This window comes from Salmo salar, chromosome 14 (genome assembly GCF_965601325.2).
Source record: "Salmo salar chromosome 14, fSalSal1, whole genome shotgun sequence".
In the NCBI taxonomy this organism is placed as follows: Eukaryota; Metazoa; Chordata; class Actinopteri; order Salmoniformes; family Salmonidae; genus Salmo; species Salmo salar.
Window position 1 is genome coordinate 12507875 of NC_138304.1, and position 21059 is coordinate 12528933.

A 21059-nucleotide genomic window follows, 5' to 3' on the forward strand; every position below is an offset into this window, starting at 1 on the left:
GGTTCCAATCGTTTTTCCACCGTTCATATGCCCCACAGGGGATTTTAAAAACTTTTCAAAAAGGCCTGTGTTTCTTGTTGGCTTACCCTGGCATGGTAACCGTGTAATTCTCTCTAGGACAAGGTGACTTTTATAAAAAATGCTAATTAACTGCTAATGTGGCTATCATAAAGAACTACAAATGTATTATTTTAAGTGTTTCTAAAATCCCATATGGGAAAAATGAATGGTGGAAAAATGGTTGGAACCATTTCCCTGTTTGACCGCTAGGTTTTATGGGTATTATGACACCTCCACTGTGGGGCTTTCCCCAGTTTTATTTGACAATTTGTATCATGTTAAATATTAGCCACTATCGGGAGTCACTGTCAGTAACAGCCACATACATTTATTTTGGCATACTTTCATTCCGTTGACCTTTCTTTAATCTGTCACATCCTTGTGAATTGTTCCTGAGGGTTGCTAGCATTAGTGAATCATATTAAGCTAAAGTATTGCAATAATTTGGGACATGTAGCCTATTTGAATCATTATGGAACTCAGACCACACGTAGCAGGAATTTATTCAGAGCGCCCAAGCTAGCCACCCCAGCAGAGTGCGTTACGCGACTTAAAAGGGTAAGTCTGAATAGCAAATACTGAGAAGTACGTAGGAAAAGCATGAATTCCTAAATTGGGATCGAGCCCTAAGTGAATAGGCTTACTATCTAATTTGTTAAAATGTGTTTCCGCCCGGTCTCGAACCAGGGACCTTTCGCGTGTTAGGCGAACGTGATAACCACTACACTACGGCAACTGCATGAGTAGGATACTAAGGGTGTGACTTTGGCTGGGTGGGTGGGTGGGTGGGGCATTTATCGCTCTCAGAACCAAATGAAGTCAGAAATGACTTAGTCCATTAACTAAGCAATAAGGCTTGAGATCCCGGGAATTATCGTGTGAATAACTCCTGAATAAGGGCTGGATCACCGTAGGGATGGTTTGGCTGAGCAGCCGGCTCTTGGAAGAGTCTTGGTGGTTCCAAACTTCTTCCTTTTAAGAATGATGGAAGCCACTGTGTTCTTGGGTACCTTCAATACTGCAGAAATGTATCGGTACCCTTCCCCACGTCTGTGCCTCGACACAATCCTCTCTCGGAGCTCTAGGGACAATTCCTTCCACCTCATGGCTTAGTTTATGCTCTGACATGCACTGTCAACTGTGGAACCTTATATAGACAGACAGGTGTGTGCCTTTTCAAATCATGACCAATCCATTGAATTTACCACAGGTGGACTCCAATCAAGTTGTAGAAACATCTCAAGGATGATCAATGGAAACAGGATGGACCTGAGCTCAATTTCCAGCCTCATAGCAAAGGGTCTGAAGACGTATGTAAATAAGGTATTTTTTAAATCGTTTTTTATGAATTAAAAATGATATGTTATCGCTTTGTCATTATGGGGTATTGTGTGTAGATAGATTTTATTTGACTTAATCCGTTTTCAGAATAAGGCTGTGACGTAACAAAATGTGGAAAAAAGTAAGGGGTCTGAATACTTTCCGAATGCACTGTAGCTATGCAGGCTAGCTACTTTTCCTTTGCTAGCCAGCCAACTAAATCTATCACACAATCACATCAAGCAGCTGAAATGACAGAAAACTGTCTGCACTTTTGTTTGTTTTACCTAGGATTATATTGCCATTTCTTTGGATATATCCATTATAATGACCCTGATAAATGAATTTGCCTGGCTCAGAGAAGCTGTCATTCTGGTCACATTCATACACATCGCACGGTGGAGGTCACCAAAAAAACGGCAACATTGATCCACAGGTTGGAGAGGCAGACAGCAAGGTTTAGACAAACCTCAACTGTTTCAAACCATATGCTAGCCTAGGGGCATTGGGAAATATTGTCTAGACCAGTGATATTTAAAGTCGGGGTCGGGGGGACTGCAGTGGGGATATATATATTCATTATTTAGGAACAAAAAATTATGAGTATAGATTATTGTACGAGACAATATAGAAACGTTTTTGAGAAAGTTAATTAGAAAAAAAGTATTTGATTGGGTAATTGAAGGTTATTTGTTGATGTAAAAAAAAATGTAACGTACCGATTTTAAAGTTGTATTTGGGGTGGGATCACAAGAAATGATTGCAAAAAAATGGGGACCCCAGAAATTCTGGAGGAAAAAATGGTGTCCCTGCTGAAAAGGTTTGAATACCATTGGTCTAGACACATTTTTCCAGGGGAGATGAAGTTTATAAATTGACTGGCTGGGCCGTGGGACAGTGGATGCGCATTTATAAATCTAATGGAACCGCTAACAGGCACTACCCGCAGAATGCTGGGATGGTGGTGCTTCAACTCCCTGCTATTAACCAATTAGCATCCAGGATCCAAACAACCTGTTTTATAACATTGCCTCTGGTTATTGAAAGACATGTCTAAGACTGGTCTATTCATGTATTCTGTAGGCCTATGTATTTGTTTCGTTTTTTTTCAGTTATCACTATCTGCCTCTGGTTATTGAAAGACATGTCTAAGACTGGACTATTCATGTATTCTGCAGGCCTATGTATTTGTTTCGTTTTTTTCAGTTATGACCCTGTTTCTGTCATCACTATCTGTTTTGTTAAAATTTGTTTCCGCCCGGTTTCGAACCGGGGACCTTTCGCATGTGAGGCGAACGTGATAACCACTACACTACAGAAACTACAAGAAAAAGAGTGGAAGTCATGGAAAATGTTAGGAATGCCCACAAGTCTACCGCCCATAATATCCCGAATAGAGTACCACAGTAGGAGTCATAATACCCATAAGAACTAGTGGTCGAACAGGGAAATGGTTCCAATCGTTTTTCCACCGTTCATATGCCCCACAGGGGATTTTAAAAACTTTTCAAAAAGGCCTGTGTTTCTTGTTGGCTTACCCTGGCATGGTAACCGTGTAATTCTCTCTAGGACAAGGTGACTTTTATAAAAAATGCTAATTAACTGCTAATGTGGCTATCATAAAGAACTACAAATGTATTATTTTAAGTGTTTCTAAAATCCCATATGGGAAAAATGAATGGTGGAAAAATGGTTGGAACCATTTCCCTGTTTGACCGCTAGGTTTTATGGGTATTATGACACCTCCACTGTGGGGCTTTCCCCAGTTTTATTTGACAATTTGTATCATGTTAAATATTAGCCACTATCGGGAGTCACTGTCAGTAACAGCCACATACATTTATTTTGGCATACTTTCATTCCGTTGACCTTTCTTTAATCTGTCACATCCTTGTGAATTGTTCCTGAGGGTTGCTAGCATTAGTGAATCATATTAAGCTAAAGTATTGCAATAATTTGGGACATGTAGCCTATTTGAATCATTATGGAACTCAGACCACACGTAGCAGGAATTTATTCAGAGCGCCCAAGCTAGCCACCCCAGCAGAGTGCGTTACGCGACTTAAAAGGGTAAGTCTGAATAGCAAATACTGAGAAGTACGTAGGAAAAGCATGAATTCCTAAATTGGGATCGAGCCCTAAGTGAATAGGCTTACTATCTAATTTGTTAAAATGTGTTTCCGCCCGGTCTCGAACCAGGGACCTTTCGCGTGTTAGGCGAACGTGATAACCACTACACTACGGCAACTGCATGAGTAGGATACTAAGGGTGTGACTTTGGCTGGGTGGGTGGGTGGGTGGGGCATTTATCGCTCTCAGAACCAAATGAAGTCAGAAATGACTTAGTCCATTAACTAAGCAATAAGGCTTGAGATCCCGGGAATTATCGTGTGAATAACTCCTGAATAAGGGCTGGATCACCGTAGGGATGGTTTGGCTGAGCAGCCGGCTCTTGGAAGAGTCTTGGTGGTTCCAAACTTCTTCCTTTTAAGAATGATGGAAGCCACTGTGTTCTTGGGTACCTTCAATGCTGCAGAAATGTATCCGTACCCTTCCCCACGTCTGTGCCTCGACACAATCCTCTCTCGGAGCTCTAGGGACAATTCCTTCCACCTCATGGCTTAGTTTATGCTCTGACATGCACTGTCAACTGTGGAACCTTATATAGACAGACAGGTGTGTGCCTTTTCAAATCATGACCAATCCATTGAATTTACCACAGGTGGACTCCAATCAAGTTGTAGAAACATCTCAAGGATGATCAATGGAAACAGGATGGACCTGAGCTCAATTTCCAGCCTCATAGCAAAGGGTCTGAAAACGTATGTAAATAAGGTATTTTTTAAATCTTTTTTTATGAATTAAAAATGATATGTTATCGCTTTGTCATTATGGGGTATTGTGTGTGGATAGATTTTATTTGACTTAATCCGTTTTCAGAATAAGGCTGTGACGTAACAAAATGTGGAAAAAAGTAAGGGGTCTGAATACTTTCCGAATGCACTGTAGCTATGCAGGCTAGCTACTTTTCCTTTGCTAGCCAGCCAACTAAATCTATCACACAATCACATCAAGCAGCTGAAATGACAGAAAACTGTCTGCACTTTTGTTTGTTTTACCTAGGATTATATTGCCATTTCTTTGGATATATCCATTATAATGACCCTGATAAATGAATTTGCCTGGCTCAGAGAAGCTGTCATTCTGGTCACATTCATACACATCGCACGGTGGAGGTCACCAAAAAAACTGCAACATTGATCCACAGGTTGGAGAGGCAGACAGCAAGGTTTAGACAAACCTCAACTGTTTCAAACCATATGCTAGCCTAGGAGCATTGGGAAATATTGTCTAGACCAGTGATATTTAAAGTCGGGGTCGGGGGGACTGCAGTGGGGATATATATATTCATTATTTAGGAACAAAAAATTATGAGTATAGATTATTGTACGAGACAATATAGAAACGTTTTTGAGAAAGTTAATTAGAAAAAAAGTATTTGATTGGGTAATTGAAGGTTATTTGTTGATGTAAAAAAAAATGTAACGTACCGATTTGAAAGTTGTATTTGGGGTGGGATCACAAGAAATGATTGCAAAAAAATGGGGACCCCAGAAATTCTGGAGGAAAAAATGGTGTCCCTGCTGAAAAGGTTTGAATACCATTGGTCTAGACACATTTTTCCAGGGGAGATGAAGTTTATAAATTGACTGGCTGGGCCGTGGGACAGTGGATGCGCATTTATAAATCTAATGGAACCGCTAACAGGCACTACCCGCAGAATGCTGGGATGGTGGTGCTTCAACTCCCTGCTATTAACCAATTAGCATCCAGGATCCAAACAACCTGTTTTATAACATTGCCTCTGGTTATTGAAAGACATGTCTAAGACTGGTCTATTCATGTATTCTGTAGGCCTATGTATTTCTTTCGTTTTTTTTCAGTTATCACTATCTGCCTCTGGTTATTGAAAGACATGTCTAAGACTGGACTATTCATGTATTCTGCAGGCCTATGTATTTGTTTCGTTTTTTTCAGTTATGACCCTGTTTCTGTCATCACTATCTGTTTTGTTAAAATTTGTTTCCGCCCGGTTTCGAACCGGGGACCTTTCGCATGTGATGCGAACGTGATAACCACTACACTACAGAAACTACAAGAAAAAGAGTGGAAGTCATGGAAAATGTTAGGAATGCCCACAAGTCTACCGCCCATAATATCCCAAATAGAGTACCACAGTAGGAGTCATAATACCCATAAGAACTAGTGGTCGAACAAGGAAATGGTTCCAATCGTTTTTCCACCGTTCATATTCCCCACAGGGGATTTTAAAAACTTTTCAAAAAGGCCTGTGTTTCTTGTTGGCTTACCCTGGCATGGTAACCGTGTAATTCTCTCTAGGACAAGGTGACTTTTATAAAAAATGCTAATTAACTGCTAATGTGGCTATCATAAAGAACTACAAATGTATTATTTTAAGTGTTTCTAAAATCCCATATGGGAAAAATGAATGGTGGAAAAATGGTTGGAACCATTTCCCTGTTTGACCGCTAGGTTTTATGGGTATTATGACACCTCCACTGTGGGGCTTTCCCCAGTTTTATTTGACAATTTGTATCATGTTAAATATTAGCCACTATCGGGAGTCACTGTCAGTAACAGCCACATACATTTATTTTGGCATACTTTCATTCCGTTGACCTTTCTTTAATCTGTCACATCCTTGTGAATTGTTCCTGAGGGTTGCTAGCATTTGTGAATCATATTAAGCTAAAGTATTGCAATAATTTGGGACATGTAGCCTATTTGAATCATTATGGAACTCAGACCACACGTAGCAGGAATTTATTCAGAGCGCCCAAGCTAGCCACCCCAGCAGAGTGCGTTACGCGACTTAAAAGGGTAAGTCTGAATAGCAAATACTGAGAAGTACGTAGGAAAAGCATGAATTCCTAAATTGGGATCGAGCCCTAAGTGAATAGGCTTACTATCTAATTTGTTAAAATGTGTTTCCGCCCGGTCTCGAACCGGGGACCTTTCGCGTGTTAGGCGAACGTGATAACCACTACACTACGGAAACTGCATGAGTAGGATACTAAGGGTGTGACTTTGGCTGGGTGGGTGGGTGGGTGGGGCATTTATCGCTCTCAGAACCAAATGAAGTCAGAAATGACTTAGTCCATTAACTAAGCAATAAGGCTTGAGATCCCGGGAATTATCGTGTGAATAACTCCTGAATAAGGGCTGGATCACCGTAGGGATGGTTTGGCTGAGCAGCCGGCTCTTGGAAGAGTCTTGGTGGTTCCAAACTTCTTCCTTTTAAGAATGATGGAAGCCACTGTGTTCTTGGGTACCTTCAATACTGCAGAAATGTATCGGTACCCTTCCCCACGTCTGTGCCTCGACACAATCCTCTCTCGGAGCTCTAGGGACAATTCCTTCCACCTCATGGCTTAGTTTATGCTCTGACATGCACTGTCAACTGTGGAACCTTATATAGACAGACAGGTGTGTGCCTTTTCAAATCATGACCAATCCATTGAATTTACCACAGGTGGACTCCAATCAAGTTGTAGAAACATCTCAAGGATGATCAATGGAAACAGGATGGACCTGAGCTCAATTTCCAGCCTCATAGCAAAGGGTCTGAAGACGTATGTAAATAAGGTATTTTTTAAATCGTTTTTTATGAATTAAAAATGATATGTTATCGCTTTGTCATTATGGGGTATTGTGTGTAGATAGATTTTATTTGACTTAATCCGTTTTCAGAATAAGGCTGTGACGTAACAAAATGTGGAAAAAAGTAAGGGGTCTGAATACTTTCCGAATGCACTGTAGCTATGCAGGCTAGCTACTTTTCCTTTGCTAGCCAGCCAACTAAATCTATCACACAATCACATCAAGCAGCTGAAATGACAGAAAACTGTCTGCACTTTTGTTTGTTTTACCTAGGATTATATTGCCATTTCTTTGGATATATCCATTATAATGACCCTGATAAATGAATTTGCCTGGCTCAGAGAAGCTGTCATTCTGGTCACATTCATACACATCGCACGGTGGAGGTCACCAAAAAAACGGCAACATTGATCCACAGGTTGGAGAGGCAGACAGCAAGGTTTAGACAAACCTCAACTGTTTCAAACCATATGCTAGCCTAGGGGCATTGGGAAATATTGTCTAGACCAGTGATATTTAAAGTCGGGGTCGGGGGGACTGCAGTGGGGATATATATATTCATTATTTAGGAACAAAAAATTATGAGTATAGATTATTGTACGAGACAATATAGAAACGTTTTTGAGAAAGTTAATTAGAAAAAAAGTATTTGATTGGGTAATTGAAGGTTATTTGTTGATGTAAAAAAAAATGTAACGTACCGATTTGAAAGTTGTATTTGGGGTGGGATCACAAGAAATGATTGCAAAAAAATGGGGACCCCAGAAATTCTGGAGGAAAAAATGGTGTCCCTGCTGAAAAGGTTTGAATACCATTGGTCTAGACACATTTTTCCAGCGGAGATGAAGTTTATAAATTGACTGGCTGGGCCGTGGGACAGTGGATGCGCATTTATAAATCTAATGGAACCGCTAACAGGCACTACCCGCAGAATGCTGGGATGGTGGTGCTTCAACTCCCTGCTATTAACCAATTAGCATCCAGGATCCAAACAACCTGTTTTATAACATTGCCTCTGGTTATTGAAAGACATGTCTAAGACTGGTCTATTCATGTATTCTGTAGGCCTATGTATTTGTTTCGTTTTTTTCAGTTATGACCCTGTTTCTGTCATCACTATCTGTTTTGTTAAAATTTGTTTCCATCCGGTTTCAAACCGGGGACCTTTCGCATGTGAGGCGAACGTGATAACCACTACACTACAGAAACTACAAGAAAAAGAGTGGAAGTCATGGAAAATGTTAGGAATGCCCACAAGTCTACCGCCCATAATATCCCAAATAGAGTACCACAGTAGGAGTCATAATACCCATAAGAACTAGTGGTCGAACAGGGAAATGGTTCCAATCGTTTTTCCACCGTTCATATTCCCCACAGGGGATTTTAAAAACTTTTCAAAAAGGCCTGTGTTTCTTGTTGGCTTACCCTGGCATGGTAACCGTGTAATTCTCTCTAGGACAAGGTGACTTTTATAAAAAATGCTAATTAACTGCTAATGTGGCTATCATAAAGAACTACAAATGTATTATTTTAAGTGTTTCTAAAATCCCATATGGGAAAAATGAATGGTGGAAAAATGGTTGGAACCATTTCCCTGTTTGACCGCTAGGTTTTATGGGTATTATGACACCTCCACTGTGGGGCTTTCCCCAGTTTTATTTGACAATTTGTATCATGTTAAATATTAGCCACTATCGGGAGTCACTGTCAGTAACAGCCACATACATTTATTTTGGCATACTTTCATTCCGTTGACCTTTCTTTAATCTGTCACATCCTTGTGAATTGTTCCTGAGGGTTGCTAGCATTAGTGAATCATATTAAGCTAAAGTATTGCAATAATTTGGGACATGTAGCCTATTTGAATCATTATGGAACTCAGACCACACGTAGCAGGAATTTATTCAGAGCGCCCAAGCTAGCCACCCCAGCAGAGTGCGTTACGCGACTTAAAAGGGTAAGTCTGAATAGCAAATACTGAGAAGTACGTAGGAAAAGCATGAATTCCTAAATTGGGATCGAGCCCTAAGTGAATAGGCTTACTATCTAATTTGTTAAAATGTGTTTCCGCCCGGTCTCGAACCGGGGACCTTTCGCGTGTTAGGCGAACGTGATAACCACTACACTACGGAAACTGCATGAGTAGGATACTATCGGTACCCTTCCCCACGTCTGTGCCTCGACACAATCCTCTCTCGGAGCTCTAGGGACAATTCCTTCCACCTCATGGCTTAGTTTATGCTCTGACATGCACTGTCAACTGTGGAACCTTATATAGACAGACAGGTGTGTGCCTTTTCAAATCATGACCAATCCATTGAATTTACCACAGGTGGACTCCAATCAAGTTGTAGAAACATCTCAAGGATGATCAATGGAAACAGGATGGACCTGAGCTCAATTTCCAGCCTCATAGCAAAGGGTCTGAAAACGTATGTAAATAAGGTATTTTTGAAATCTTTTTTTATGAATTAAAAATGATATGTTATCGCTTTGTCATTATGGGGTATTGTGTGTAGATAGATTTTATTTGACTTAATCCGTTTTCAGAATAAGGCTGTAACGTAACAAAATGTGGAAAAAAAGTAAGGGGTCTGAATACTTTCCGAATGCACTGTAGCTATGCAGACTAACTACTTTTCCTTTGCTAGCCAGCCAACTAAATCTATCACACAATCACATCAAGCAGCTGAAATGACAGAAAACTGTCTGCACTTTTGTTTGTTTTACCTAGGATTATATTGCCATTTCTTTGGATATATCCATTATAATGACCCTGATAAATTAATTTGCCTGGCTCAGAGAAGCTGTCATTCTGGTCACATTCATACACATCGCACGGTGTAGGTCATCAAAAAAACGGCAACATTGATCCACAGGTTGGAGAGGCAGACAGCAAGGTTTAGACAAACCTCAACTGTTTCAAACCATATGCTAGCCTAGGGGCATTGGGAAATATTGTCTAGACCAGTGATATTTAAAGTCGGGGTCGGGGGGACTGCAGTGGGGATATATATATTCATTATTTAGGAACAAAAAATTATGAGTACAGATTATTGTACGAGACAATATAGAAACGTTTTTGAGAAAGTTAATTAGAAAAAAAGTATTTGATTGGGTAATTGAAGGTTATTTGTTGATGTAAAAAAAAATGTAACGTACCGATTTTAAAGTTGTATTTGGGCTGGGATCACAAGAAATGATTGCAAAAAAATGGGGACCCCAGAAATTCTGGAGGAAAAAATGGTGTCCCTGCTGAAAAGGTTTGAATACCATTGGTCTAGACACATTTTTCCAGGGGAGATGAAGTTTATAAATTGACTGGCTGGGCCGTGGGACAGTGGATGCGCATTTATAAATCTAATGGAACCGCTAACAGGCACTACCCGCAGAATGCTGGGATGGTGGTGCTTCAACTCCCTGCTATTAACCAATTAGCATCCAGGATCCAAACAACCTGTTTTATAACATTGCATTGCCTCTGGTTATTGAAAGACATGTCTAAGACTGGTCTATTCATGTATTCTGTAGGCCTATGTATTTGTTTCGTTTTTTTTCAGTTATCACTATCTGCCTCTGGTTAATGAAAGACATGTCTAAGACTGGTCTATTCATGTATTCTGCAGGCCTATGTATTTGTTGCGTTTTTTTCAGTTATGACCCTGTTTCTGTCATCACTATCTGTTTTGTTAAAATTTGTTTCCGCCCGGTTTCGAACCGGGGACCTTTCGCGTGTGAGGCAAACGTGATAACCACTACACTACGGAAACTGCGGGAAAAAGAGTGGAAGTCATGGAAAATGTTAGGAATGCCCACAAGTCTACCGCCCATAATATCCCAAATAGAGTACCACAGTAGGAGTCATAATACCCATAAGAACTAGCGGTCGAACAGGGAAATGGTTCCAATCGTTTTTCCACCATTCATATTCCCCACAGGGGATTTTAAAAACTATTCAAAAAGGCCTGTGTTTCTTGTTGGCTTACCCTGGCATGGTAACCGTGTAATTCTCTCTAGGACAAGGTGACTTTTATAAAAAATGCTAATTAACTGCTAATGTGGCTATCATAAAGAACTACAAATGTATTATTTTAAGTGTTTCTAAAATCCCATATGGGAAAAATTAATGGTGGAAAAATGGTTGGAACCATTTCCCTGTTTGACCGCTAGGTTTTATGGGTATTATGACACCTCCACTGTGGGGCTTTCCCCAGTTTTATTTGACAATTTGTATCATGTTAAATATTAGCCACTATCGGGAGCCACTGTCAGTAACAGCCACATACATTTATTTTGGCATACTTTCATTCCGTTGACCTTTCTTTAATCTGTCACATCCTTGTGAATTGTTCCTGAGGGTTGCTAGCATTAGTGAATCATATTAAGCTAAAGTATTGCAAAAATTTGGGACATGTAGCCTATTTGAATCATTATGGAACTCAGACCACACGTAGCAGGAATTTATTCCGAGCGCCCAAGCTAGCCACCCCAGCAGAGTGCGTTACGCGACTTAAAAGGGTAAGTCTGAATAGCAAATACTGAGAAGTGCGTAGGAAAAGCATGAATTCCTAAATTGGGATCGAGCCCTAAGTTAATAGGCTTACTGTCTAATTTGTTAAAATGTGTTCCCACCCAGTCTCGAACCAGGGACCTTTCACGTGTTAGGAGAACGTGATAACCAATACACTACGGAAACTGCATGAGTAGGATACTAAGGGTGTGACTTTGGCTGGGTGGGTGGGTGGGTGGCACATTTATCGCTCTCAGAACCAAATGTAGTCAGAAATGACTTAGTCCATTAACTAAGCAATAAGGCTTGAGGTCCCGGGAATTATCGTGTGAATAACTCCTGAATAAGGGCTGATTCACCGTAGGGATGGTTTGGCTGAGCAGCCGGCTCTTGGAAGAGTCTTGGTGGTTCCAAACTTCTTCCTTTTAAGAATGATGGAAGCCACTGTGTTCTTGGGTACCTTCAATGCTGCAGAAATGTATCGGTACCCTTCCCCACGTCTGTGCCTCGACACAATCCTCTCTAAGAGCTCTAGGGACAATTCCTTCCACCTCATGGCTTAGTTTATGCTCTGACATGCACTGTCAACTGTGGAACCTTATATAGACAGACAGGTGTGTGCCTTTTCAAATCATGACCAATCCATTGAATTTACCACAGGTGGACTCCAATCAAGTTGTAGAAACATCTCAAGGATGATCAATGGAAACAGGATGGACCTGAGCTCAATTTCCAGCCTCATAGCAAAGGGTCTGAAAACGTATGTAAATAAGGTATTTTTTAAATCTTTTTTTATGAATTAAAAATGATATGTTATCGCTTTGTCATTATGGGGTATTGTGTGTAGATAGATTTTATTTGACTTAATCCGTTTTCAGAATAAGGCTGTAACGTAACAAAATGTGGAAAAAAAGTAAGGGGTCTGAATACTTTCCGAATGCACTGTAGCTATGCAGACTAACTACTTTTCCTTTGCTAGCCAGCCAACTAAATCTATCACACAATCACATCAAGCAGCTGAAATGACAGAAAACTGTCTGCACTTTTGTTTGTTTTACCTAGGATTATATTGCCATTTCTTTGGATATATCCATTATAATGACCCTGATAAATGAATTTGCCTGGCTCAGAGAAGCTTTCATTCTGGTCACATTCATACACATCGCACGGTGTAGGTCATCAAAAAAACGGCAACATTGATCCACAGGTTGGAGAGGCAGACAGCAAGGTTTAGACAAACCTCAACTGTTTCAAACCATATGCTAGCCTAGGGGCATTGGGAAATATTGTCTAGACCAGTGATATTTAAAGTCGGGGTCGGGGGGACTGCAGTGGGGATATATATATTCATTATTTAGGAACAAAAAATGATGAGTACAGATTATTGTACGAGACAATATAGAAACGTTTTTGAGAAAGTTAATTAGAAAAAAAGTATTTGATTGGGTAATTGAAGGTTATTTGTTGATGTAAAAAAAAATGTAACGTACCGATTTTAAAGTTGTATTTGGGGTGGGATCACAAGAAATGATTGCAAAAAAATGGGGACCCCAGAAATTCTGGAGGAAAAAATGGTGTCCCTGCTGAAAAGGTTTGAATACCATTGGTCTAGACACATTTTTCCAGGGGAGATGAAGTTTATAAATTGACTGGCTGGGCCGTGGGACAGTGGATGCGCATTTATAAATCTAATGGAACCGCTAACAGGCACTACCCGCAGAATGCTGGGATGGTGGTGCTTCAACTCCCTGCTATTAACCAATTAGCATCCAGGATCCAAACAACCTGTTTTATAACATTGCATTGCCTCTGGTTATTGAAAGACATGTCTAAGACTGGTCTATTCATGTATTCTGTAGGCCTATGTATTTGTTTCGTTTTTTTTCAGTTATCACTATCTGCCTCTGGTTAATGAAAGACATGTCTAAGACTGGTCTATTCATGTATTCTGCATTCCTATGTATTTGTTGCGTTTTTTTCAGTTATGACCCTGTTTCTGTCATCACTATCTGTTTTGTTAACATTTGTTTCCGCCCGGTTTCGAACCAGGGACCTTTCGCGTGTGAGGCGAACGTGATAACCACTACACTACGGAAACTGCGGGAAAAAGAGTGGAAGTCATGGAAAATGTTAGGAATGCCCACAAGTCTACCGCCCATAATATCCCAAATAGAGTACCACAGTAGGAGTCATAATACCCATAAGAACTAGCGGTCGAACAGGGAAATGGTTCCAATCGTTTTTCCACCATTCATATTCCCCACAGGGGATTTTAAAAACTATTCAAAAAGGCCTGTGTTTCTTGTTGGCTTACCCTGGCATGGTAACCGTGTAATTCTCTCTAGGACAAGGTGACTTTTATAAAAAATGCTAATTAACTGCTAATGTGGCTATCATAAAGAACTACAAATGTATTATTTTAAGTGTTTCTAAAATCCCATATGGGAAAAATTAATGGTGGAAAAATGGTTGGAACCATTTCCCTGTTTGACCGCTAGGTTTTATGGGTATTATGACACCTCCACTGTGGGGCTTTCCCCAGTTTTATTTGACAATTTGTATCATGTTAAATATTAGCCACTATCGGGAGCCACTGTCAGTAACAGCCACATACATTTATTTTGGCATACTTTCATTCCGTTGACCTTTCTTTAATCTGTCACATCCTTGTGAATTGTTCCTGAGGGTTGCTAGCATTAGTGAATCATATTAAGCTAAAGTATTGCAAAAATTTGGGACATGTAGCCTATTTGAATCATTATGGAACTCAGACCACACGTAGCAGGAATTTATTCCGAGCGCCCAAGCTAGCCACCCCAGCAGAGTGCGTTACGCGACTTAAAAGGGTAAGTCTGAATAGCAAATACTGAGAAGTGCGTAGGAAAAGCATGAATTCCTAAATTGGGATCGAGCCCTAAGTTAATAGGCTTACTGTCTAATTTGTTAAAAAGTGTTCCCACCCGGTCTCGAACCAGGGACCTTTCACGTGTTAGGAGAACGTGATAACCAATACACTACGGAAACTGCATGAGTAGGATACTAAGGGTGTGACTTTGGCTGGGTGGGTGGGTGGGTGGCACATTTATCGCTCTCAGAACCAAATGTAGTCAGAAATGACTTAGTCCATTAACTAAGCAATAAGGCTTGAGATCCCGGGAATTATCGTGTGAATAACTCCTGAATAAGGGCTGATTCACCGTAGGGATGGTTTGGCTGAGCAGCCGGCTCTTGGAAGAGTCTTGGTGGTTCCAAACTTCTTCCTTTTAAGAATGATGGAAGCCACTGTGTTCTTGGGTACCTTCAATGCTGCAGAAATGTATCGGTACCCTTCCCCACGTCTGTGCCTCGACACAATCCTCTCTCAGAGCTCTAGGGACAATTCCTTCCACCTCATGGCTTAGTTTATGCTCTGACATGCACTGTCAACTGTGGAACCTTATATAGACAGACAGGTGTGTGCCTTTTCAAATCATGACCAATCCATTGAATTTACCACAGGTGGACTCCAATCAAGTTGTAGAAACATCTCAAGGATGATCAATGGAAACAGGATGGACCTGAGCTCAATTTCCAGCCTCATAGCAAAGGGTCTGAAAACGTATGTAAATAAGGTATTTTTTAAATCTTTTTTTATGAATTAAAAATGATATGTTATCGCTTTGTCATTATGGGGTATTGTGTGTAGATAGATTTTATTTGACATAATCCGTTTTCAGAATAAGGCTGTAACGTAACAAAATGTGGAAAAAAAGTAAGGGGTCTGAATACTTTCCGAATGCACTGTAGCTATGCAGACTAACTACTTTTCCTTTGCTAGCCAGCCAACTAAATCTATCACACAATCACATCAAGCAGCTGAAATGACAGAAAACTGTCTGCACTTTTGTTTGTTTTACCTAGGATTATATTGCCATTTCTTTGGATATATCCATTATAATGACCCTGATAAATGAATTTGCCTGGCTCAGAGAAGCTGTCATTCTGGTCACATTCATACACATCGCACGGTGTAGGTCATCAAAAAAACGGCAACATTGATCCACAGGTTGGAGAGGCAGACAGCAAGGTTTAGACAAACCTCAACTGTTTCAAACCATATGCTAGCCTAGGGGCATTGGGAAATATTGTCTAGACCAGTGATATTTAAAGTCGGGGTCGGGGGGACTGCAGTGGGGATATATATATTCATTATTTAGGAACAAAAAATTATGAGTACAGATTATTGTACGAGACAATATAGAAACGTTTTTGAGAAAGTTAATTAGAAAAAAAGTATTTGATTGGGTAATTGAAGGTTATTTGTTGATGTAAAAAAAAATGTAACGTACCGATTTTAAAGTTGTATTTGGGCTGGGATCACAAGAAATGATTGCAAAAAAATGGGGACCCCAGAAATTCTGGAGGAAAAAATGGTGTCCCTGCTGAAAAGGTTTGAATACCATTGGTCTAGACACATTTTTCCAGGGGAGATGAAGTTTATAAATTGACTGGCTGGGCCGTGGGACAGTGGATGCGCATTTATAAATCTAATGGAACCGCTAACAGGCACTACCCGCAGAATGCTGGGATGGTGGTGCTTCAACTCCCTGCTATTAACCAATTAGCATCCAGGATCCAAACAACCTGTTTTATAACATTGCATTGCCTCTGGTTATTGAAAGACATGTCTAAGACTGGTCTATTCATGTATTCTGTAGGCCTATGTATTTGTTTCGTTTTTTTTCAGTTATCACTATCTGCCTCTGGTTAATGAAAGACATGTCTAAGACTGGTCTATTCATGTATTCTGCAGGCCTATGTATTTGTTGCGTTTTTTTCAGTTAAGACCCTGTTTCTGTCATCACTATCTGTTTTGTTAAAATTTGTTTCCGCCCGGTTTCGAACCGGGGACCTTTCGCATGTGAGGCGAACGTGATAACCACTACACTACAGAAACTACGAGAAAAAGAGTGGAAGTCATGGAAAATGTTAGGAATGCCCACAAGTCTACCGCCCATAATATCCCAAATAGAGTACCACAGTAGGAGTCATAATACCCATAAGAACTAGTGGTCGAACAGGGAAATGGTTCCAATCGTTTTTCCACCGTTCATATTCCCCACAGGGGATTTTAAAAACAGTTAAAAAAGGCCTGTGTTTCTTGTTGGCTTACCCTGGCATGGTAACCGTGTAATTCTCTCTAGGACAAGGTGACTTTTATAAAAAATGCTAATTAACTGCTAATGTGGCTATCATAAAGAACTACAAATGTATTATTTTAAGTGTTTCTAAAATCCCATATGGGAAAAATGAATGGTGGAAAAATGGTTGGAACCATTTCCCTGTTTGACCGCTAGGTTTTATGGGTATTATGACACCTCCACTGTGGGGCTTTCCCCAGTTTTATTTGACAATTTGTATCATGTTAAATATTAGCCACTATCGGGAGTCACTGTCAGTAACAGCCACATACATTTATTTTGGCATACTTTCATTCCGTTGACCTTTCTTTAATCTGTCACATCCTTGTGAATTGTTCCTGAGGGTTGCTAGCATTAGTGAATCATATTAAGCTAAAGTATTGCAATAATTTGGGACATGTAGCCTATTTGAATCATTATGGAACTCAGACCACACGTAGCAGGAATTTATTCAGAGCGCCCAAGCTAGCCACCCCAGCAGAGTGCGTTACGCGACTTAAAAGGGTAAGTCTGAATAGCAAATACTGAGAAGTACGTAGGAAAAGCATGAATTCCTAAATTGGGATCGAGCCCTAAGTGAATAGGCTTACTATCTAATTTGTTAAAATGTGTTTCCGCCCGGTCTCGAACCAGGGACCTTTCGCGTGTTAGGCGAACGTGATAACCACTACACTACGGAAACTGCATGAGTAGGATACTAAGGGTGTGACTTTGGCTGGGTGGGTGGGTGGGTGGGGCATTTATCGCTCTCAGAACCAAATGAAGTCAGAAATGACTTAGTCCATTAACTAAGCAATAAGGCTTGAGATCCCGGGAATTATCGTGTGAATAACTCCTGAATAAGGGCTGGATCACCGTAGGGATGGTTTGGCTGAGCAGCCGGCTCTTGGAAGAGTCTTGGTGGTTCCAAACTTCTTCCTTTTAAGAATGATGGAAGCCACTGTGTTCTTGGGTACCTTCAATGCTGCAGAAATGTATCCGTACCCTTCCCCACGTCTGTGCCTCGACACAATCCTCTCTCGGAGCTCTAGGGACAATTCCTTCCACCTCATGGCTTAGTTTATGCTCTGACATGCACTGTCAACTGTGGAACCTTATATAGACAGACAGGTGTGTGCCTTTTCAAATCATGACCAATCCATTGAATTTACCACAGGTGGACTCCAATCAAGTTGTAGAAACATCTCAAGGATGATCAATGGATGGACCTGAGCTCAATTTCCAGACTCATAGCAACGGGTCTGAAAACGTATGTAAATAAGGTATTTTTTTAATCTTTTTTTATCAATTAAAAATGATATGTTATCGCTTTGTCATTATGGGGTATTGTGTGTAGATAGATTTTATTTGACTTAATCCGTTTTCAGAATAAGGCTGTGACGTAACAAAATGTGGAAAAAAGTAAGGGGTCTGAATACTTTCCGAATGCACTGTAGCTATGCAGGCGAGCTACTTTTCCTTTGCTAGCCAGCCAACTAAATCTATCACACAATCACATCAAGCAGCTGAAATGACAGAAAACTGTCTGCACTTTTGTTTGTTTTACCTTGGATTATATTGCCATTTCTTTGGATATATCCATTATAATGACCCTGATAAATTAATTTGCCTGGCTCAGAGAAGCTGTCATTCTGGTCACATTCATACACATCGCACGGTGGAGGTCACCAAAAAACCGGCAACATTGATCCACAGGTCGGAGAGGCAGACAGCAAGGTTTAGACAAACCTCAACTGTCTCAAACCATATGCTAGCCTAGGGGCATTGGGAAATATTGTCTAGACCAGTGATATTTAAAGTCGGGGTCGGGGGGACTGCAGTGGGGATATATATATTCATTATTTAGGAACAAAAAATGATGAGTACAGATTATTGTATGAGACAATATAGAAACGTTTTTGAGAAAGTTAATTAGAAAAAATGTATTTGATTGGGTAATTGAAGGTTATTTGTTGATGTAAAAAAAAATGTAACGTACCGATTTTAAAGTTGTATTTGGGCTGGGATCACAAGAAATGATTGCAAAAAAATGGGGACCCCAGAAATTCTGGAGGAAAAAATGGTGTCCCTGCTGAAAAGGTTTGAATACCATTGGTCTAGACACATTTTTCCAGGGGAGATGAAGTTTATAAATTGACTGGCTGGGCCGTGGGACAGTGGATGCGCATTTATAAATCTAATGGAACCGCTAACAGGCACTACCCGCAGAATGCTGGGATGGTGGTGCTTCAACTCCCTGCTATTAACCAATTAGCATCCAGGATCCAAACAACCTGTTTTATAACATTGCATTGCCTCTGGTTATTGAAAGACATGTCTAAGACTGGTCTATTCATGTATTCTGTAGGCCTATGTATTTGTTTCGTTTTTTTTCAGTTATGACCCTGTTTCCGTCATCACTATCTGTTTTGTTAAAATTTGTTTCCGCCCGGTTTCGAACCGGGGACCTTTCGCATGTGAGGCGAACGTGATAACCACTACACTACAGAAACTACGAGAAAAAGAGTGGAAGTCATGGAAAATGTTAGGAATGCCCACAAGTCTACCGCCCATAATATCCCAAATAGAGTACCACAGTAGGAGTCATAATACCCATAAGAACTAGTGGTCGAACAGGGAAATGGTTCCAATCGTTTTTCCACCGTTCATATTCCCCACAGGGGATTTTAAAAACAGTTAAAAAAGGCCTGTGTTTCTTGTTGGCTTACCCTGGCATGGTAACCGTGTAATTCTCTCTAGGACAAGGTGACTTTTATAAAAAATGCTAATTAACTGCTAATGTGGCTATCATAAAGAACTACAAATGTATTATTTTAAGTGTTTCTAAAATCCCATATGGGAAAAATGAATGGTGGAAAAATGGTTGGAACCATTTCCCTGTTTGACCGCTAGGTTTTATGGGTATTATGACACCTCCACTGTGGGGCTTTCCCCAGTTTTATTTGACAATTTGTATCATGTTAAATATTAGCCACTATCGGGAGTCACTGTCAGTAACAGCCACATACATTTATTTTGGCATACTTTCATTCCGTTGACCTTTCTTTAATCTGTCACATCCTTGTGAATTGTTCCTGAGGGTTGCTAGCATTAGTGAATCATATTAAGCTAAAGTATTGCAATAATTTGGGACATGTAGCCTATTTGAATCATTATGGAACTCAGACCACACGTAGCAGGAATTTATTCAGAGCGCCCAAGCTAGCCACCCCAGCAGAGTGCGTTACGCGACTTAAAAGGGTAAGTCTGAATAGCAAATACTGAGAAGTACGTAGGAAAAGCATGAATTCCTAAATTGGGATCGAGCCCTAAGTGAATTGGTTTACTGTCTAATTTGTTAAAATGTGCTTCCGCCCGGTCTCGAACCGGGGACCTTTCGCGTGTATGGCGAACGTGATAACCGCTACACTAGGGAAACTGCGTGAGTAGGATACTAAGGGTGTGACTTTGGCTGGGTGGGTGGGTGGGTGGGGCATTTATCGCTCTCAGAACCAAATGAAGTCAGAAATGACTTAGTCCATTAACTAAGCAATAAGGCTTGAGATCCCGGTAATTATCGTGTGAATAACTCCTGAATAAGGGCTGATTCACCGTAGGGATGGTTTGGCTGAGCAGCCGGCTCTTGGAAGAGTCTTGGTGGTTCCAAACGTCTTCCTTTTAAGAATGATGGAAGCCACTGTGTTCTTGGGTACCTTCAATGCTGCAGAAATGTATCGGTACCCTTCCCCACGTCTGTGCCTCGACACAATCCTGTCTCGGAGCTCTAGGGACAATTCCTTCCACCTCATGGCTTAGTTTATGCTCTGACATGCACTGTCAACTGTGGAACCTTATATAGACAGACAGGTGTGTGCCTTTTCAAATCATGACCAATCCATTGAATTTACCACAGGTGGACTCCAATCAAGTTGTAGAAACATCTCAAGGATGATCAATGGATGGACCTGAGCTCAATTTCCAGACTCATAGCAACGGGTCTGAAAACGTATGTAAATAAGGTATTTTTTTAATCTTTTTTTATCAATTAAAAATGATATGTTATCGCTTTGTCATTATGGGGTATTGTGTGTAGATAGATTTTATTTGACTTAATCCGTTTTCAGAATAAGGCTGTGACGTAACAAAATGTGGAAAAAAGTAAGGGGTCTGAATACTTTCCGAATGCACTGTAGCTATGCAGGCGAGCTACTTTTCCTTTGCTAGCCAGCCAACTAAATCTATCACACAATCACATCAAGCAGCTGAAATGACAGAAAACTGTCTGCACTTTTGTTTGTTTTACCTTGGATTATATTGCCATTTCTTTG

General features: G+C 40.5%; 11 non-coding genes across 11 annotated transcripts; all 11 read right to left on the reverse strand.

The window, feature by feature from the left end:
• Positions 1–723: 723 nt before the first annotated feature.
• Positions 724–796, reverse strand: trnav-aac (transfer RNA valine (anticodon AAC)). Its single transcript has one exon. It is a non-coding gene; the product is annotated as a tRNA-Val (tRNA).
• Positions 797–2629: 1833 nt separating this feature from the next.
• On the reverse strand, positions 2630–2702 carry trnav-cac (transfer RNA valine (anticodon CAC)). The gene has a single exon. It is a non-coding gene; the product is annotated as a tRNA-Val (tRNA).
• An 853-nt stretch (positions 2703–3555) lies between these two features.
• On the reverse strand, positions 3556–3628 carry trnav-aac (transfer RNA valine (anticodon AAC)). Its single transcript has one exon. It is a non-coding gene; the product is annotated as a tRNA-Val (tRNA).
• A 1833-nt stretch (positions 3629–5461) lies between these two features.
• On the reverse strand, positions 5462–5534 carry trnav-cac (transfer RNA valine (anticodon CAC)). The gene has a single exon. It is a non-coding gene; the product is annotated as a tRNA-Val (tRNA).
• Positions 5535–6387: 853 nt separating this feature from the next.
• Positions 6388–6460, reverse strand: trnav-aac (transfer RNA valine (anticodon AAC)). The gene has a single exon. It is a non-coding gene; the product is annotated as a tRNA-Val (tRNA).
• Positions 6461–9124: 2664 nt separating this feature from the next.
• On the reverse strand, positions 9125–9197 carry trnav-aac (transfer RNA valine (anticodon AAC)). The gene has a single exon. It is a non-coding gene; the product is annotated as a tRNA-Val (tRNA).
• Positions 9198–10759: 1562 nt separating this feature from the next.
• Positions 10760–10832, reverse strand: trnav-cac (transfer RNA valine (anticodon CAC)). The gene has a single exon. It is a non-coding gene; the product is annotated as a tRNA-Val (tRNA).
• A 2765-nt stretch (positions 10833–13597) lies between these two features.
• Positions 13598–13670, reverse strand: trnav-cac (transfer RNA valine (anticodon CAC)). The gene has a single exon. It is a non-coding gene; the product is annotated as a tRNA-Val (tRNA).
• A 2765-nt stretch (positions 13671–16435) lies between these two features.
• Positions 16436–16508, reverse strand: trnav-cac (transfer RNA valine (anticodon CAC)). The gene has a single exon. It is a non-coding gene; the product is annotated as a tRNA-Val (tRNA).
• An 853-nt stretch (positions 16509–17361) lies between these two features.
• trnav-aac (transfer RNA valine (anticodon AAC)) lies at positions 17362–17434 on the reverse strand. Its single transcript has one exon. It is a non-coding gene; the product is annotated as a tRNA-Val (tRNA).
• A 1737-nt stretch (positions 17435–19171) lies between these two features.
• On the reverse strand, positions 19172–19244 carry trnav-cac (transfer RNA valine (anticodon CAC)). Its single transcript has one exon. It is a non-coding gene; the product is annotated as a tRNA-Val (tRNA).
• Between the last annotated feature and the right edge of the window lie 1815 nt (positions 19245–21059).